Source organism: Labeo rohita, chromosome 23, assembly GCF_022985175.1.
Source record: "Labeo rohita strain BAU-BD-2019 chromosome 23, IGBB_LRoh.1.0, whole genome shotgun sequence".
In the NCBI taxonomy this organism is placed as follows: domain Eukaryota; kingdom Metazoa; phylum Chordata; class Actinopteri; order Cypriniformes; family Cyprinidae; genus Labeo; species Labeo rohita.
The window spans coordinates 4,728,958-4,746,922 of NC_066891.1; the positions used below are offsets into that span (position 1 = coordinate 4,728,958).

General features: G+C 35.7%; 1 protein-coding gene and 1 long non-coding RNA gene across 3 annotated transcripts in view; one reads left to right on the forward strand and one right to left on the reverse strand.

Annotated features, from left to right (window-relative positions):
- Positions 1-11,364, forward strand: part of LOC127155061 (uncharacterized) — a 56,709-nt gene extending 45,345 nt beyond the window's left edge. The window contains exon 6 of the long non-coding RNA XR_007825530.1: positions 11,114-11,364. This is a non-coding gene — a long non-coding RNA (uncharacterized LOC127155061). The remainder of the gene's footprint in view (positions 1-11,113) is intronic.
- Positions 1-17,965, reverse strand: part of LOC127155038 (teashirt homolog 2) — a 169,561-nt gene that overhangs the window by 18,959 nt on the left and 132,637 nt on the right. The gene's annotated exons all lie outside the window — the stretch shown is intronic.

Below are 17,965 nucleotides of genomic sequence, written 5' to 3' on the forward strand. Positions count from 1 at the left end.
ACTGTGTTCTTTGTAAGCAAGAAAGTCTTGGTGGTTTGAAATGACACGAGGGTGAGTAAATGATGTCAGAAATGTCATTTTTGAGTGAGCTATCCCTTTAAAAATCATTTGCATTTTCACGTACCCTCCCTCGCCTAGCAGATATTCTATGGATCTTTCATTAGATTCTGGCCCCCCTCCAGTCGCCACTTTGCCTTATACAAGCAGTTTTGTGCAGTTTTCAGCAAAGGATGCATTTTTTATATTCCAAGTTCATTAATAGTAGATAGCCAGTTTTTCCCTTCATTAAATACAATGAGACTTCCCAGTGTATTTGCAACAGAAGCGTGGTGCTGTCAGCTTCTTGTGGGACCAAAGGCTGTTTGGTGGCACAAATAAAGCGAGGGAAGACGACTCTCACGCCAAAACCTGCAACACAGCGGGGAGCGAACACCAAAGGGAGAGAGAGAGAAAGGAAAACGCTTCCAAAACAGACCCTCTGTTCACGGTTACTATTCATTTTAATGGCGAATTTGTCGGGAGTTGTTGTCAAACGTCCTCGGCGCGATGATTAGGGACCGCCGCTCGCTTGAAAAGCACTGACTTCAGGATGCGCCGGGAGAGCGTTGTCACTCGGCGACAGCCTGCGCCGCAGACAATGGCTGCCCGAATTGTGAGAAGTGTTGGCAGAGGCATTCCCTGAAAAGTTTCCCCCCTCAATGCTACTTTTCTGCTGTTGGTGGATATTTTGTCGCGTTGATATCGAGTTGTTGATTAGAATGAAAAAGGAAGCCACTCAATTGAAAGGCCAAAAGCTCCCCGCAGAGCAGTGTCAGCGACTGAGAGAGATTGACAGTCCTCTTTTGAGTCAACTTTTTTTCCACTTCATAAAAGAGCGTTGCTGCATGCGCTGTCAAAGGAGTAAAGTTGCCGTTTAAGGGCAGCGGGATTTCAAACCGCACAGACAATTTAGTTGGAAAGCCACGGAGAAACCACAACAGAAAGTACAGATTCTTAGCCTGTTCTTACTGCATGAACTTTGAATAGCCCATGAAGCAGCATGACTCACTTCCTTAAGTTTCATATTGACTTGATGGATAAACGAGTTCCCGCTTTGAATGACTAATACGCTTCTATCGTGTATCAGTGGCAGAGGAACAAATTATTTGTTCCACAGAATTAAATCTTCATGGCTGTAATGACGCTGAGCAAATTATTCCAAACAAAAAGCAAATGATTTATCAGACTACTCTTTTGTGCTCTTGATCTTAGACAAACAGCAAGATATAAAGAGTGTATGACACAAAATAACTGAGCTATAAAATAAATAATTCCATGCCACGAAATTTCCCTGTAATGCCAGCACCAGTGGAGAGATATCTGTCACTTGCATCTTAAAATGGGTTAAGATGTAAGCGGCAGATCTATTTATATGAACAAATACATCGATATCCTGTTTTTTTTAATTAGTTTTACGAGTTATCCCTATTTCAAAAGTTCCTTTTTTCCCCGACACCTAATTCAGAGCGACCTGCTTTCAGCGCTATTGGTGTTAAGTTTCTAAGTGAATTACTTATCAGTCTACATAATGATCACATCCACCCCTCGGCCCTTTTGAGATTCCGGGCCGCTGAGGGGTCTTAACCAGTAATGAAGTGGGAGGGGGGTTCTGCTCGCTAGAACGGAATGGCATGGCCCCTTCCTCCGCAGCACGTCTGAAAGTGGTTAATTTATGGAAAAAGAGCGGGGAAGGGAAGGCGGCGATATGGAACGCGTACCCCCGCGTGACTGAAGGTTGTGCACCAGCAGGGGGAGGAAGACGAGGAGAAAGAGAGAGGGAGATACCGAGAAAGAAAGAGAGAGAGAAAGAGAGAGAGAGAGAGGAGGTGAGGGAGGCGGGGACCAGAGCGACAGAGGAACGGTTAATGGAAATGAGTGACAGGCTTTCAGAATGATTTACAACGGGCGGGCGGCGGCGGAGCCCGGTGCTTTGATGGATGATCCTGAAAGACGGCGAGCGACCATAAATCATGTCTTTGAATCATTGACAGAGATAAAGGAGGGGGCGAAAAAGCAATGGCATTGACGTTCATTCTTCCAATAATGTACATTGACGAGTTACACTACCGAGCCTTAATTAAAAAGTGAACGCGGGCTCCGCTCTCTCTCGCTCGCTCGTCCCCCCTCTTCTCGGCGGTGATATCAGCGGTAATTAAAGATGCGTCGAGGCCCCGTCCCCGGTCTTGCTCCCACTTCCGCCCGTGGCTCGCAGTGGCCAGATTAGATAGACGCTTGGCGAGGAGATAACGTCACTCCCCCTCCTCTCCTCTCAGCGAGGGGCCTCATTGCTCAATGGCTTTCCACTTCACGAAACACGCACAAATACACACCTGCTTTCCCTCCCGACTAGCTGCTACGAGTGTTTTCTACATCCCTACGCTGTCTGTACAGGTGTCTGACTGGGACTGCGTCTCTAAATTCAAATATCCTGGCACAGCTTGGAGCAGCGCCTTTGTAAAGGCAGTAAAAAACGGCGTCGGCACAAAGACGCTGGACGGTTTTCAAGCAATACGGACGTTGTGAAGAAATTTCGACTATAGAAAGGGACGGTGAAAGACGGCGAGACACGAGAGCGGGATAGAAAGATAAAGCTGGAGAAGAGATGTGCCCTGTAGAGGCGGTGGCAGGCGAACTGAGGAGGCAGCATTCCACATCAGCTGGGATCCTCCAAAGTGCATACAATGAAGCAGCGAGGTGAAAGTAATCCCGAACATCTGTCCTGGGCGGCACGCACGCGCCGCCTGTTTGTTCCGTTCGAGGGAAGAGGCATTAGAGAGGGAGGATGGGATCAATTCATGCACTACTTCTCCGAGGGGATCCAAGCGCAAACGGTACTCTGCTGTTATACATAGCCCGGAACAAGATGGAGACGCTTGCAAAGACGGGAACGAGGTGAAGTGCAAGACCCTGGGACCCAACTAAATGCTGTTCGGTCGCTGCTTTGAGCGAACGCACTACATGACCTCCCTGCAGGGAGTGTGCATGGCGTAGCAGCTAAAACTCGGGGTCAGTGAAAAAGTTGTTGGTTCAAGTCCCAAAAGGAATTGGCCTTATTATGTTACTTGTATAATATAGCAAAGCAGAGCATTTGAGAGATACAGGGGCTAAAGTGACATCCAAAAACATAACTGGACTTTTCAGACCTTTTCACACCCTTGAAATCTTAAAACGTTAGTCACCTTGCATAAAAGTGCTACTCGCTGGCTACTTGCTTACATCCTTCCTTTGGATGACTGCATTGTTAAGGATTTTAATGCGGGTGACTTGATGGTACTGCCATGGCTTTTACTCATCATCGTTGGATGCGAATCTAAACGTCCAGCCAGGCTTTGACGATCAGTGAAACCGTGATCCGAACAATGAGCCATTGAGATCTCAGATGCTTCTTTTACTGCTTCTTATGTCACTGTCCTCAGCTGTCAGCGCTTCAAAAGACACGGACGTGGGGCTTACGTCAGAGGCCAGACCTCCTTCTGACTTGGCCACTTAGTGCAAGTCGTGCCTGAGACTGTAACCTTACACCACAGCTCTGTGGGAATTTCTGCAAGTGTGTGTGTGTGTTGTGAGCATACTAAGAGACACAAAAATGTCCCTCACATCGTCCCTCCAGCTGGACGATGACATTTTGGCGGTTCCAAAAAGAAACTGCGGCAACAATAGTGCTCCTGTGGTGCAATACTGTGGCACACACAGTACACTACTGGGGCCTAGCGAGAGGTAGAGGGAAACGAGGAAGCGTTGCACCAACCGTAAAGTCTGGGGCTGGGTATTCAATCTGGTAATTATTTTTCACCGGATTCTGAAGTTGTAAATCTATCATGTCGGATCCCATGCTGACATTTTCAAACATAGCTTGATGGACACCTGAAGTAATTACATGTCATTCCTCTGTTTGAAGGTTTCCAGGTTTAGTGCCACATCTTCCTATCCGTCTGCTGTCGGCAACCTGCGGTGACATAACTCGAATTTGATTCTATCAAAAAAAAGAATGCGTCCTCGATTCTCGACAAAGATGAACGTACGAGGAATCGCATACTGTGATGCGAACGCACCGAGAAACTCAATAAACTTGAGAGAGTCTCTTTGTCTTAGAGTATTTACTCGAGTCGGGGCCCTGTGATCTTAAATGGTCTTAAAAGATGATCCATACAATAATGAAGTCCGCTCTCTTGTTGGCTGGCCTCCCAAACGCACAACATAATCAAAGGAAAGTCACCGGGGGATTCTGTGGAGCTGCTCTGTGTTTGACGAGCAAACATTCGTTTTATTTGTTTGTCACGGACCTCTCGGCAGAGTCCACTAACGACGGTGGAATATTAATTGCCGCATATGGAATGTAAATACCATTCTGGAAGGTAAAAGTGCTGCGACGTCAAAACGACGCAAGTGTCAAGTTGACGTATACTCAACCTGAATTTAACCCTGAGCTTTATCAATCTCAGATCAGCAGCGGAAGTCATAATGAGGCCGCAGTCTTGTTCGGTCCTTGCCTACCCACGCACTTGCTACAGCGCCGATCCCACCCTCTCCCCTGCATGCTGGGTCAGACCACCCTGTTCGCAGCGGTGGCGGCTCAGGCCTCTGGACTTGCTGTCTTGTTGTTCTTGGAATGCAGTGAAAGCAAATAGCTGCTTAAATGGCCCCCTTCGTTCCCAGACAAAACCAAAAAGCTGTAGAGCCATTCATCAAAAGAGTCCGACAACCTGCTCCTCTACCTCCCCCCTCCAGGCACCGCCATATCCCCTCTCTGGGTTTTAACTAGGACTCCATATCATTCCAGAAATGACAAATGATACTTATATCTGTGGCCTGTGCCGAATCAATAGGCATGCAGAACGGCTATCCATCTTGAGAGCTATCGACAGCTGCTGCCTGACATCAGGGGAGAAGCGCCTGGTGGCTTTATTCAACAGTGAGACAAAGCTAATGGCAGCATATATTTTCCCTGAAGTTTGTAAACCGACCATCCTGTCCTCAGCAGTCCGACTTTATAGCTTTTAATTTTTTATCTAGCCACTTTTCTTTAGTATACTGCGCTAAAGTTATGACAAACCAGCTAGCGCCACAGCAGCTCTTTGGCTTCTAGCTACGTTTTCAAAAGTTTTAGGGGGATTTCTTTCAGCAAACGCAGACTTTATTTTTATCTAGCTGCTTTTCTATGGTATACTGAACTGAAGTTATGACAAACCCTTGACAAGCACAAAAGTAAAAAATACTCCCTATGAAAGCTAGCGGTACAGTTATGACCTTCTGTAAGGGTATGTAGGTTGCGCGCGAGGCTAGCACCTGCCTGTGTTTACATGGCAGTTTATGCTGCCGTGAGCTGATGGTGGAGCGATACGGGCCGGGGCTGCACAGCACCGTCTGTATCGCAGCAGCTGACAGATAGCACTTCAGTCCAGTTTTAGCTGCACCTTCTCTTGAGGGACCATGATTGATGACTAGCACTGCCACCTATATCCATTTTCCCCTCCGATCTCTCAGATTCTCTCAGGCTGAGGCTTCAGTGAGAGGCCCACAAAACACATTTCTCAACATTTTTCAAACCACCTTTAAGGGCTCTTTATGGGAACAAAGTTTTATAAAAACATGACTTTTGCAAGTAAAAATTTAAAGAGATGACTGGTTTGAAATGGTGGTATAACAATACATTATGGGATTTTAAGGACGTCTACAAACCTGGGAGTTTAGATTATGCAAACACAATATCTGCAAAAAAATGATTCTAAATATATCCCACTTTTATTAATGGCTAATAATTGTGAAATCAAGGTAATGTACAGAATGTATATATATCACTTGGTATGTGTCAATGTGCCTCGAAGAAATTCAGAGCTAAGTTTTGTCTACGTAACAGTGAAAACAAACTCCACGTTTCTTAACGATATCCTAATCATATCAATGATGTACAGGGTGAAAAACAATGGTCCTAGTACTGAGCCTTCCTATATTCCATACCAGATTTGCAAGTGGTATTCATTTTGCGATTTGCTAAATGTTTTTTTTTAACAGCTTTATTATTTTAATTGTTTTTAAAGATTCATTTTAAGTGAGCGTTAGGTGATGGCAAAAATGCTTCTTAACAATATCCTAATCATATCTATGATAGCATGTACAGGGTGAAAAACAAATAGTCCTAGTACCGAGTCTTGCTGTACTCCATACCGAATTTACGATTGGTATTCATTTTGAAATTTGCTGAATGTTTTTTAACAGCTTTAATAAATTAATAATTTTTTTAAAGATTCATTTTATGCGAGTGTTAGATGACGGCAAAAAAGTTTCTTAACGATAGCCTAATCATATCTATGATAGCGTGTACAGGGTGAAAAACAATGGTCCTATTACTGAGCCTTGCGGTACTCCATATCGAATTTGTGATTGGTATTCATTTTGAGATTTGCCAAATGTTTTATTTAACAGCTTTATTAAATTAATGTTTTTAAAGATTCATTTTGAGTGTTAGATGACGGCAAAAATGTTTCTTAACGATATCCTAATCATATTTATGATAGCATTTACAGGGTGAAAAACAATGGTTCTAGTACTGAGCCTTGCGGTATTCCATATCAAATTTGTGATTGATATTCATTTTGAGATTTGCTGAATGTTTTATTTAACAGCTTTATTAAATTATTAATGTTTTAAAGATTAATTTTAAATGTGTGTTAGACAACGACAAAAATGGGGGAATGAACCATACAGGATGCAGGAAAAAAATAGCTAATGTCAGCATATGCATGCTTTTTAATCTTTACATCAGTTTCTGCCTGTTTTTTTTTTTCTGTTGACATCGGACCACATTTCGTGGAATTCAGGATCAAGTGCATTTTATAAACGAGGCCCCAGGATTCCCCTGAGGCTATCAAGAGAGGAAAAACAAAAAATGCCGCAGCTCAGACAAAAGACAGTCCTCTGTGTTTTTGTTACAGTCCCGACTGTTTGGACGACGGTCTGGTGTACTACAGCTTTTGAAAACCGAGCATCCAAGCCATCAATTTTAACAATGCCACCATAAACGTGTTAACGAACACTTAGCCTAGCCATCTGGAAGACAATTACACAGGAACAAACATACCAGCTCAGCAACTAAAGGTTGGGTCATCAATCACAGACAATGGTCACAATCTAGATGACTGTTTCTGCTGAGACCCAGCCTAATAACCCAATGAACTGCTGTGTCCAGAAGAAACAAGTTTTTAGGCCCGTAGCTTTTCAGTATGCTAAAGGACATAACAATGAAATAGCTGTCGCCTACGTTTTGGCATTGTATTCAAATGAAACCATTAATTGGTTCGTTTCACCCAGCAACAGCGCCGAAATGTCGCATCAACAATATACGCGTACGCCGTACGTACGCACGCCTGATTAAAACAGCTGTGAGATATCTACATCTAAACAGTAGAGTTAATTCTCCAAGGTGTCCTCCGGTCAGACGTCCACAGTTAAACCAATCCTGCTCTTCTCTTTGAGTAGCTTAATTAATTAACATTTTCTCTTTCTAATTGCAATCATGCGCCCCTTGGGGAGTCATCAAGGGACTATAATTGCAATTACACATTTGGATGAGTTGGTAAAACAATGTCAACGTACACACCAAATCTGAAGAGATACAGAGCGAGGGCTTCGAGTGGGTTAGTTACGCTTTCTGGCGTGGCCTCTTTGATGGCGAGATACTTACAGATGCTGCATATGTAAACAGCGGTAATCAAAGGACAGATCTAATGAGCTGTTTAGGCAACACTGCGTTCATTAGTTTCAGTGTTGGCGAGTAACTAACTAAAATGAACAACGCTACTAACTAAACCATGTTTTTCAATACCTATCCACTAATCGATGTGCAACAATACATAAAGTTAAATATATTATAAATGACTTTACGTTTCGAATAGCCTGTAACTTGTCAAGCTTCGTTTTCAAAGTAGATTCCTCAACACTGATTAGTTTCTATTTTATTTATAGGATGCAATGACAAATGATTTCTCATTTATCTATCCATGAATATCCTGATGTTTGATAAGCTCTCATCTCATTATAACGAATCTGAGTAGGACGTCATTCTCTAAGCCTTCCTTCTGAACGAGCTTCACTTGCCGGTGGTTGATTCTCACTTGATGTCTCTTTCTTCCTGTAACGCCCAGCTGAGACCTCCTAAGCTGTGGAGACCGTCTAATATTTCCACTTACCCCTGAGGAACCTCTGATTCTCAGTACAGTATACCGCCCTAAACCTGACAGCACACCAGCTACAATTAGGAGCCGCATGCAGAGAGAGAGAAAGATCGGGGTTTCCTCAATCCCTACTCCGAATCCTGATCATTCCAGCAAATAAAAAAACACTCTGGGTAAGCCAGATCCCTGTCTGCCCTCCCCCAAACACGAAACATGAATGAGGTGGTGAGAAAGAAAGCTTGACAAGGGTAACCAGACCCCTGCTGGGTGTGATTTGTTTGTGCGATCACGAGACTCTTGGGTTTACACTTGTACACCACAATGGGAGGTAGAGGTGGTGTTTTGTCTCATGTGGGTAAAAAAAACACGAGCACAACACTGTGAGCTATCACAACCTTGTCTTTGAACAGTCACTTTATGTGATCAATGCTTATGAAACGTCAAAATCGGCAGTCTTCGTGACAGCTGCTGAGCTTGATTGGCAACGCTGTATCTGATTAAGAGCAAACGCTGCTTTTCCATTGATGCGAAGCTTAGAAGACGGCAAAAATGTGTATTTGCTGGAAACCTGACAGAATCAAGATGATTGTATTTGTATATAAGATTGTTATAAAACAAATAATACGTCTTACACTACATTTTTAAATTTTGTGGACAAAACAGTGGTGCTAGGCCTCACCGTTAAAAAAAAAAAAAAAAAAAAAAAGTAAGTTGTAAGTAAAACAAAAATTATTGAAGTACGTTTTACAAGAAAATGCTATTTCACAATTTCTTGCTTAATTCATTGTGTTACTTCCCATTTATTTGATTAACCTTGAAATTTATGTACAGTTTCCAAGTGAAAAATGCTTACATCCATTTTTTTCATTGTACAAAAAAACCTAATGCTGTAAAAAAAAAAAAAAATAAAAAATAATAAAAAATAATAATAATAATAATAATAAATAAATAAATATATATATATATGGAAAAATACTATGCTGTAAAAAAATAAAAAAAAGTTTTCAAGTTGTAAATGAAACTTTAAAAAATATATATATATATAAAGAAAATACTTTTTTAGTTTTTATTATTCAAAATTTCATGTTTAATCCAATGTTAGTTGCTATATATTTCTGCTATATTTTCCCCTCAAAATTAAATGCTAAAATAACACTCTGTATAAATGATTTATTCAAGTTATTGAAAATTCTAAATTTCATGTTATTTCTTTGTAATTATTTGTGAAAATTACTAGTAATTTCTGAGTGAATTTTTTTAACGTAAATCTTTCAGCGCACGAAATGTAATGTCAAAATTCTACGCAGAAAAAATATTTTTCAAAGTTGTAAATAAATATTGGAGTCTATCTGTACATTGTTTAAGAACATACAAAATTAATGTCAGAATACTACACAGTAAATAAATAATCAAGTAAATAAACAAAATAAATAAACAAATAAAAACATGAAAATTGCAGTTGTAAATAAAAAAAGATTACTGGAGTATGTTTTTCTACTTCAAAATTTTACTTCTAATTCATTGTGTCACTTGCTCTTTTTTTTGTAATTATTTGTAAAATTTTCAGGCAATTTTGCTATTCCACCCCCCCCTCCCAAAATGTATTGCTAAAATAAAATGCTGTAAAAATGATTTTTTCAAGTTGTAAATGAAATTAAAAAAAAGATTATTGGAGTAGGTTTTACAAGAAAACACTATTTTAGTCTCCATAATTCGATTCATGTTTCATACAACCTTACTTACTATTTCTTTGTAATTATTTGTGAAATTTACTTGTAATTTCTTAGTGAAAATTGTTTTCGCATAATTTTATTTTCAGTGCACACAAAATTTTATGTCACAATACTATGCTGTAATTTTTATTTATTTATTTTTTTTTTTCAAAGTTGTAAATAAAAATGATTGGAGTCTGTTTTACAAAAAAATACACATTTAGTTTCATTGAGTGTTATCTGCCATTTCTTAGAAATTGCAAGTAAATTTCGAAATAAATTACAGAGTGAAAATTGTTTCTACATCCATTTTTTTAGTGCATACAAAATTTAATGTCAAAATACAACAATAAAAAATATCTAAAAATTAAAGTTGTAAATAAAGCAAAGCATTTTTCAAAAGTACATCTATTTTTTGCAGCGTAGGTCATTGCTAATAATCACTAAGCTGAAACTAATGTTTCTTTGCCAAGTGTCGTAAGTCAAAAGAGCCCACCCACCAACTCTGTATGATATCCTTGCCTGTAAATATCAGTAGTTTTTGCACAATTTTATGATTTGGCAGATGAAAATGGCAAGTCTGATCTCTTAGAAAAGCAATTCTCCAATAAACCTAGCACAAACGATTTTGCACACCTAGGTTTTCTACATACGGTATGGGGTTTGTTCAAATCGCGAACCCCAAGTACGCAGCAGCGATGATTTTCTTAGGGAGACGCACAAATAAAAGTGCATTAACGAGGAATGGCATTCATGGACGGCAGATTAGAGATGATTTGCAGACTTGTTACTAAACTCGCACGTAGCTGGGAGATACTAATCGCAGGCGAAGCATTTCTACCCGTTTCTGCACCTCACAAAACCACCGGAGTGCTTTAAATCCTCCGTTTAAGACAGTGAGGGATTGACGCAGCCAGTTCTTAAGCACACGGGGAAAAAAGCTCCAGGAGTCACTCATATCCCCCTGCTGAAAAACCCCCTCCATTTAATGATCCTCCACTAAGGAGAATCTACACACCTCCGAAAGAATTCAAATCCCTTTTCCCACAGCCTCTTTCAGTCCGTATGATAAATGACACCCGTCATTCCGCCGTTGCCAAACAGCACAGAGGGGAATTGTACTGATATATGATTCACAAGAACAGGAAATAAACTCTCCCTTTCTCTATCGCTCGTTCTTTTGCCAACTAGGGCGGACCTGGACAGTGTCAAAGCTCGGTCATACGAGGGAAGAGACAGCCGTGGACCCAAAAAGGAAAAAAGACAGCAGTTTTCGAGAGCGCCGTCGACCTGCGAGCAGATGTTGGACCTTTCAGCGAATCCAAAAAACAACACGGCCGCTGCTGAAATAAACGGTAAAGAATGTTAAAAAAGGAAATGCGTACACAGGCTTGAGTGATGTGTAAGTATGCAATTACGGGGGGAAAAATCTCAATGAATGAATAACCCCCCTTGCCCCCAATTATAACAAAGCAACTGAAGCTAATTACTGGTATTATTATCTGCAGTGTCTCTGTATGAGAAAGGATAGAGACCGTGTGTGTATGTGGGAGAACGAGAGAGCAGGAGAAAATGAAAAAAAAAACAGAGATGCCCTGTCTAAAACATAATGACATGATTTGACTCCATTTCCATAAGTACATACTTTACTGTTCTAAATATGCATTCAAAAGAACTTCCTGTTTGGTCTACTAGACATCAAATAGCTAGTGCTATCTAACACCTGACACACTTTTGGCAGTATATCTATGTTGATTTTTACTAAGATTAGGATTACTTGGTTTTTCATGATTCGTTTTTTTCCATCAATGCTTGTGAATTTTCTGTATATTTTGTGTGTATGTGTGTGTGTGTGCATGCATATATATATACATACACACACACACACACACACACACACACTATATTTAAACAAAAAACTATATATATATATATATATATATATCTTTGTTTTCTCAATCCATGATTGCATTATATAATCCATTCTACTATTACAGAAAGAATGCATGTCTAATATATTATAATAATTTAAATAAGAAAATGTAATTATAAAAGAAAATAACTATATAGATTGTAATAATTTTATTATTTTTAAAAATATATATTTATATGTAATTTCAGTATATATTACACTTAATTATATAGCATATCATTTATAATTATATATATATTAAGATTTTAAGTACATAAATAAATAAAAAACAATATTTCTTAATACATGATTGCATTATATAATCCATTATATTATAACTGAAAAAACTTATTATAAATGAAATAATTATATAAATTGTAATACTTTTATAATTATTTTTTAATAATATATTTTTTTTTTGTATATTTTACACTTAATTATATAGCATATCATTTATAATAATATATATTAAGAATCTCAAATATATAAATAAATTAAAAACAACAACAAAAATATTTCTCAATCCATGATTGCACTATATAATCCATTATATTATTACGGAAAGAATGCATATCTAAATTTAAATTATAAAATTAAATTATAAATGAAATAATTATAATATATATATAATAATAATAATAATAATAATATATTAATTTAGTATATATTACACTTAATTATATAGCAAATAATTTATTACTATATATTTTTATATACAGCTTTTTGGCAATATTCAGTGTATCTCTTAATATCTACGTTGATTTATACTAAAATTAGGATTCTTAATAAAATAAAATAAATAAAATAAATTTTGTATATTTTATACAGAATCTACCATATATTAATAATCTCAGATACTTTAAATGAATAAACAAATAAATAAATAAATCTCAATCCACATTTGGATTATATAATTCATTATATTACAAAAACATGAATATCTGATATACATATATTACAACAATTATACATTCAATTATTATATAAATGGTAAAAATATGTATTAATAATGAAATATATTTAATAAAATTATAGTGTATATATTTTTTATATATATATTTTTTTTTTCTGTGTGTATGTGTATATATATATGTATGTGTGTGTGTATATAGCTTATATAATAAAACAGTGACTATTTCTACAGTTTTTGAACAAAAGTCTTGAATCGATTCATAAAAATCAGAAATCAGATATTCCAACTCTAACACTGTTTTTACAGCCTATTTTAAGACAAAATAAAAGTGCATTACAATAATTTATGATGTTGCTTCATTTTATGTCACCAGCTAAATCATTGCGCAACATACTATGAATACGCAAACGCTTCCCCCACCCCTAACGCTACGCCATTACTATGCAATAAAAAGGTTTTTGGGGAGGACTTAATCAAGATGAAACCTGGCCGAGTTTTTAACAAACAAACAGCGGTGCGGTGCGTTTATGCTAGCAGAGCCCCCAGGCCAGCTTTCAGCGGAGGGCCTCCCACACCGGGCTGTGCCGCGAGCCAGGACCACGAGCACTCAATCACTCCGACAGCGACATCCCTTCGCCTTCACCATCAGAGTGGCCCCTATTGGGGGGGGGACGGAGATATTTATGAGCGGCGCATTTGCACACACGCCCATGCGGCTGCCATCACGGTGATATACTGCACGCTGGACGCAGAGATGGAGCCTTCCAGTTCATCTCCTTCTCATTTTCGGCCCCAGCCCAGACCCTTGGAAGTGCTCCTGTGAGCTTTATAGGACGAGTCTAATGCAGGCAGCAGACACAACTCACCGCCGGCTACCCATCATGCTGATCTGCTACTCCTGAAGCACCTGGCCACACATTTTACAATCAGCGTTTAATGGTGGAGTGCGGGGCCCTCGTTATTCAAACGCATCTCTCGTTTCCTTCGGGAAAGCGCGATTGTTTCTGGACAGATGCTGGGATTGGAGTGGCGTGGGTATTTCATATACTCACGGTGATTCACTGACCCGTCCAACAAAATTGGACACAAACTGCTGAAAGATGGATGTGACGAAACTACCGAGAAAAGTTCCTGTTGCAAACTCTGCTTTACTGAGCCATCTGGGTTTATCATTTAGTAAACTGTGACCCTGGACCACAAAACCAGTCTTAAGTAGCACAGGTATATTTGTAGCAATAGCCAAAAATACATTTTGTGGGTCAAAATTATTGATTTTCCTTTTATGCCAAAAGTCATTAGGATATTAAATAAAGATCATGTTCCATGAAGACTTTTTATAAATTTCCTACCATAAATATATCAAAACTTAATTTTGGATTAGTAATATGCATTGCTAAGGTCTTCATTTGGACAACTTTAAAGGTGATTTTCTCAATATTTTAATTTTTTTGCACCCTCAGATTTTAGAGTTTTTTTAAATAGTTGTATCTCGGCCAAATGTTGTCTTATCCTAACAAACCATACATCAGTGGAAATCTTATTTATTCAGCTTTCAGACAGTGTATAAATCTCAATTTTAAAAAAGTTTTAAAAAACTGACCCTTACAGGGTTACAATTATATTATTAAATATTTTTCTATATTGTATAAACAATTGATACTATTCATAAAATTTGTATTCATTACATAGTTAAATAATATTAAATATATTATTTTATAGTATATAAATTATATTTATTTTATATATAATGTAATAATGTCATATATAATTATAAAACTGTATATCTATTTTATAATTATATTATATTATGTATTTTATTCTATATATTATAAAATAAATATATAATTAATAATCAATGTGAATATTGTAGATTGTATACATAATGTATTAATCTCATATATATATATATATATATATATAGTGTATTTTATTATATATTATATAAATTATTGTTTATTATTATTATTTTTACATTTTGTGAATATTGTACATTTTTAGACATTATATATATAAATGTAATGTCATATATAATTATAAAACTTAATCTATTACATATGTAATTTATTTCATTCTATAATTTTATTATAAAATGTATTATATATGTTATATAATAAATGTAAATACAATTTTTTATATGTAATGTGAATATTGTAGATTGTATACATAATATATTAATCTCACACACACATATACATTATATATATATATATATATATATATACACACACACACACATATATATATATATGTATTTTAATATATATAATTAAATTAAATTATTATATATATATATAAAATATATTTAAATTATTATATGTAAATATTGTACATTTTTATACATAATTTATTAAAATTTTATTACTAAATGTTTTATAGATATTATGTATGTCTAATAAATATAAATTATTATATGTAATCTAAATGCGGATATTAAATATTATCAAAAGGTTACCTTTTAATACTAAATCTATTATTTTATTACTATCTGTTACTACTGTGTTATATATAGTGAGCGTTTATTTGCAAAAAAATGTTCAAAAATCATGTTGTTGTTTTTTTTATGATGTTATCATGTGTTATCTTATTGTGTTAGCTATATTTTTAGTCATTTTTATTTAATCAAAATAACCCGACTGCAGTTTTATTGAGATTAACTGGAATGCACAATGAAAAAAGTTTTGTGACACGTATGACAAAAAACTATTAATATGTAGTATGTTTGAACATATAGTTTTGCAGTTGATTTTTTGACAAAACTAAAGTGCAGATTCCAATCCTTTAGGATGTCGCGTAATTTTATGTCAGCAGCATAAATATTCTACAAGACAAAAATATTCGAACCATTTTTCCTAACCCAGATCAGGAGGATGCTACGTAACCGGCGAGAAAAGTTCCTGTTGCAAACTGTGCTTTTCTGGGGGAGTGTGGGAGCCTCGGCGTCTGTGTTTATAATTTAGTAAATAAGAAAGGAAATGAGTGAGCGAGCCATATTTGCGTCACGACGAGCGATGACTCTGTGAAAGACGCATCCGAAGGATTACAATAAATTTACCTGAAAGAAGGAGCGCCTTTCCACTTTTCTGCCTTTTTTCTGTCTCTCAGAAAAATAATAATTGCAAAGGAAGCCCTGCAAAGCCTCGTGGCAGATTAGGAAATGAATTGGAAATGGCTTCAAATTGTCGCTCTAAAGCAAAGAGGCTGCTTTGCACCACAAGGGGTTCCTTTCCTCAGGCGGGAGGAAGGATTAAAAGAAGCCATAAAAGAGCTCAGTAATGGCATCAGTAATGTTTCACTGCCATTAAAAAAATGGCTCAAAAACATCTGCTTTGCATTTTTCACTCCCTCGCTGCTCATTTGTCTTCTAAACTCTCAGCGTGCCCCTTCGTCTGAGGAATCTCACCTTTCTTTCTCAAGAAGCGCTCAATGTTAACCGTCAACATCCTCCTCCCACACTGAATTATGGATCTGAATCATCTGACCCAGCCCAGTGATTTAATGAGTGAACTGTTGTTAACTCAACCTGAAATATTATTCCGCGTCTCGCAGGGTCATTTCCTGACCGCTTTTGTTTATCTTCGAGTTAAGCTAGGGCTGGCCACTAAACTTTTTTAGCTGTGTGACAATAGTTTTCCCACTTTTCAAGATGCTTGGCCTCCATATGTTTGTATTTGGGTCTGAAATTGACCTTGCAATGCAGTCAGCATTCAAAAATTTGCAACATTTGGGTTGGTAATATTTTAAAAAAATGTTTTAAAAGATGTCTCTTATGCTCACCAAGGCTGCATTTATTTGATAGAAAAATACAGTAAAAACTGTGAAATATTATTATGATTTAAAATATTTTTTTTCTATTTGAGTATATTGTAAAATGTAATTTATTCAAAGCATCCTTAATGAATAAAAGCATTCATTTCTATATGAACAATAATAATAATAATAATTATACTACCCACTAATCCCAAATGTTTGAATAGCAGTATAACAAATAAATAAATAAATGTATATATATTTCTCTTGAAATAAACATGATTATCTATTTAATAATAGCTCATAATACATAATAAGAAAATATATAAAAAATATAAAAGAAATATATTTACTGTCATTTTTCCCTAAATAGTAAAAGTTAAAATAATTTAAAAACAAATAAATAGAAATAAAAATACCTTTCTAATATAACAATTTTCATTTTATTTAAAATTACATTATAATTTAATGTTTATGTTAATTAACTATTCATTTATTTGAACATTTGAGCTTTGTTTCACCTGTAATACAACTTTTTTGATCAGTTTAAAGCATCCTTAAATAATAAAAGTTAAATAAATGAATTAATTAAAATAAATAAATGTATATAATAAATGTATTTTTATTCCATTCAAAATTACATTATAATGTAATGTTTTATTTTTTTATTATTTATTTATTTATTTATTTGAGCACTTGGATTTTATTTCACCTGTAATATTAATATTTTTTACTGTCACTTTTAAATAAAAGTAAAATTAAAACTAAATTAATTAAAATTAAATTAAAGTTTAATAAATAAATAACTAAAATACCTTTCTAATATAACATTTATTTTTATCTATTTAAAATGACACTGTAATTTAATGTTTTTAATTAATGAATTATTCATTTATTTGAATATTTCAGCTGTAATATAAAAATCTTTACTGTCACTTTTGATCAGTTTAAAGCATCCTTAAATAATAAAAGTTAAAGTTAAATTATAATTAATTTAAGTTAAATAAATAAAATACCTTTCTAATATAAAATGTATTTTTATTCTATTTAAAATTACACTATAATGTAATGTTTTTTATTAATGAATTATTCATTTATTTCAACATTTGAGCTTTAACCTGTAATATAAATACAAATCTTTACTGTCACTTTTGATCAGTTTAAAGGATTGTTAAATTAATAAAAAATAATAAAAAAATAATAATTAATTAGACACTTTTCTAATATAAAATGTATTTTTATTCCATTTAAAATGACATTATAATGTAACTTTTTTAATTAATTAATTTATTTGAGCATTTCAGCTTTGTTTCACATGCAATATAAATATCTTAAACAATAAAAGTAACTTTCAAATAAATATGCATTTGAATTTAATATTTGTTTGTTTGTTTTTTAATTCATTTGTGCATTTGAGCTTTGTTTCACCCACATGGACATCCAAAAAAATCTGGTCTGTTTGTGTTGTAGA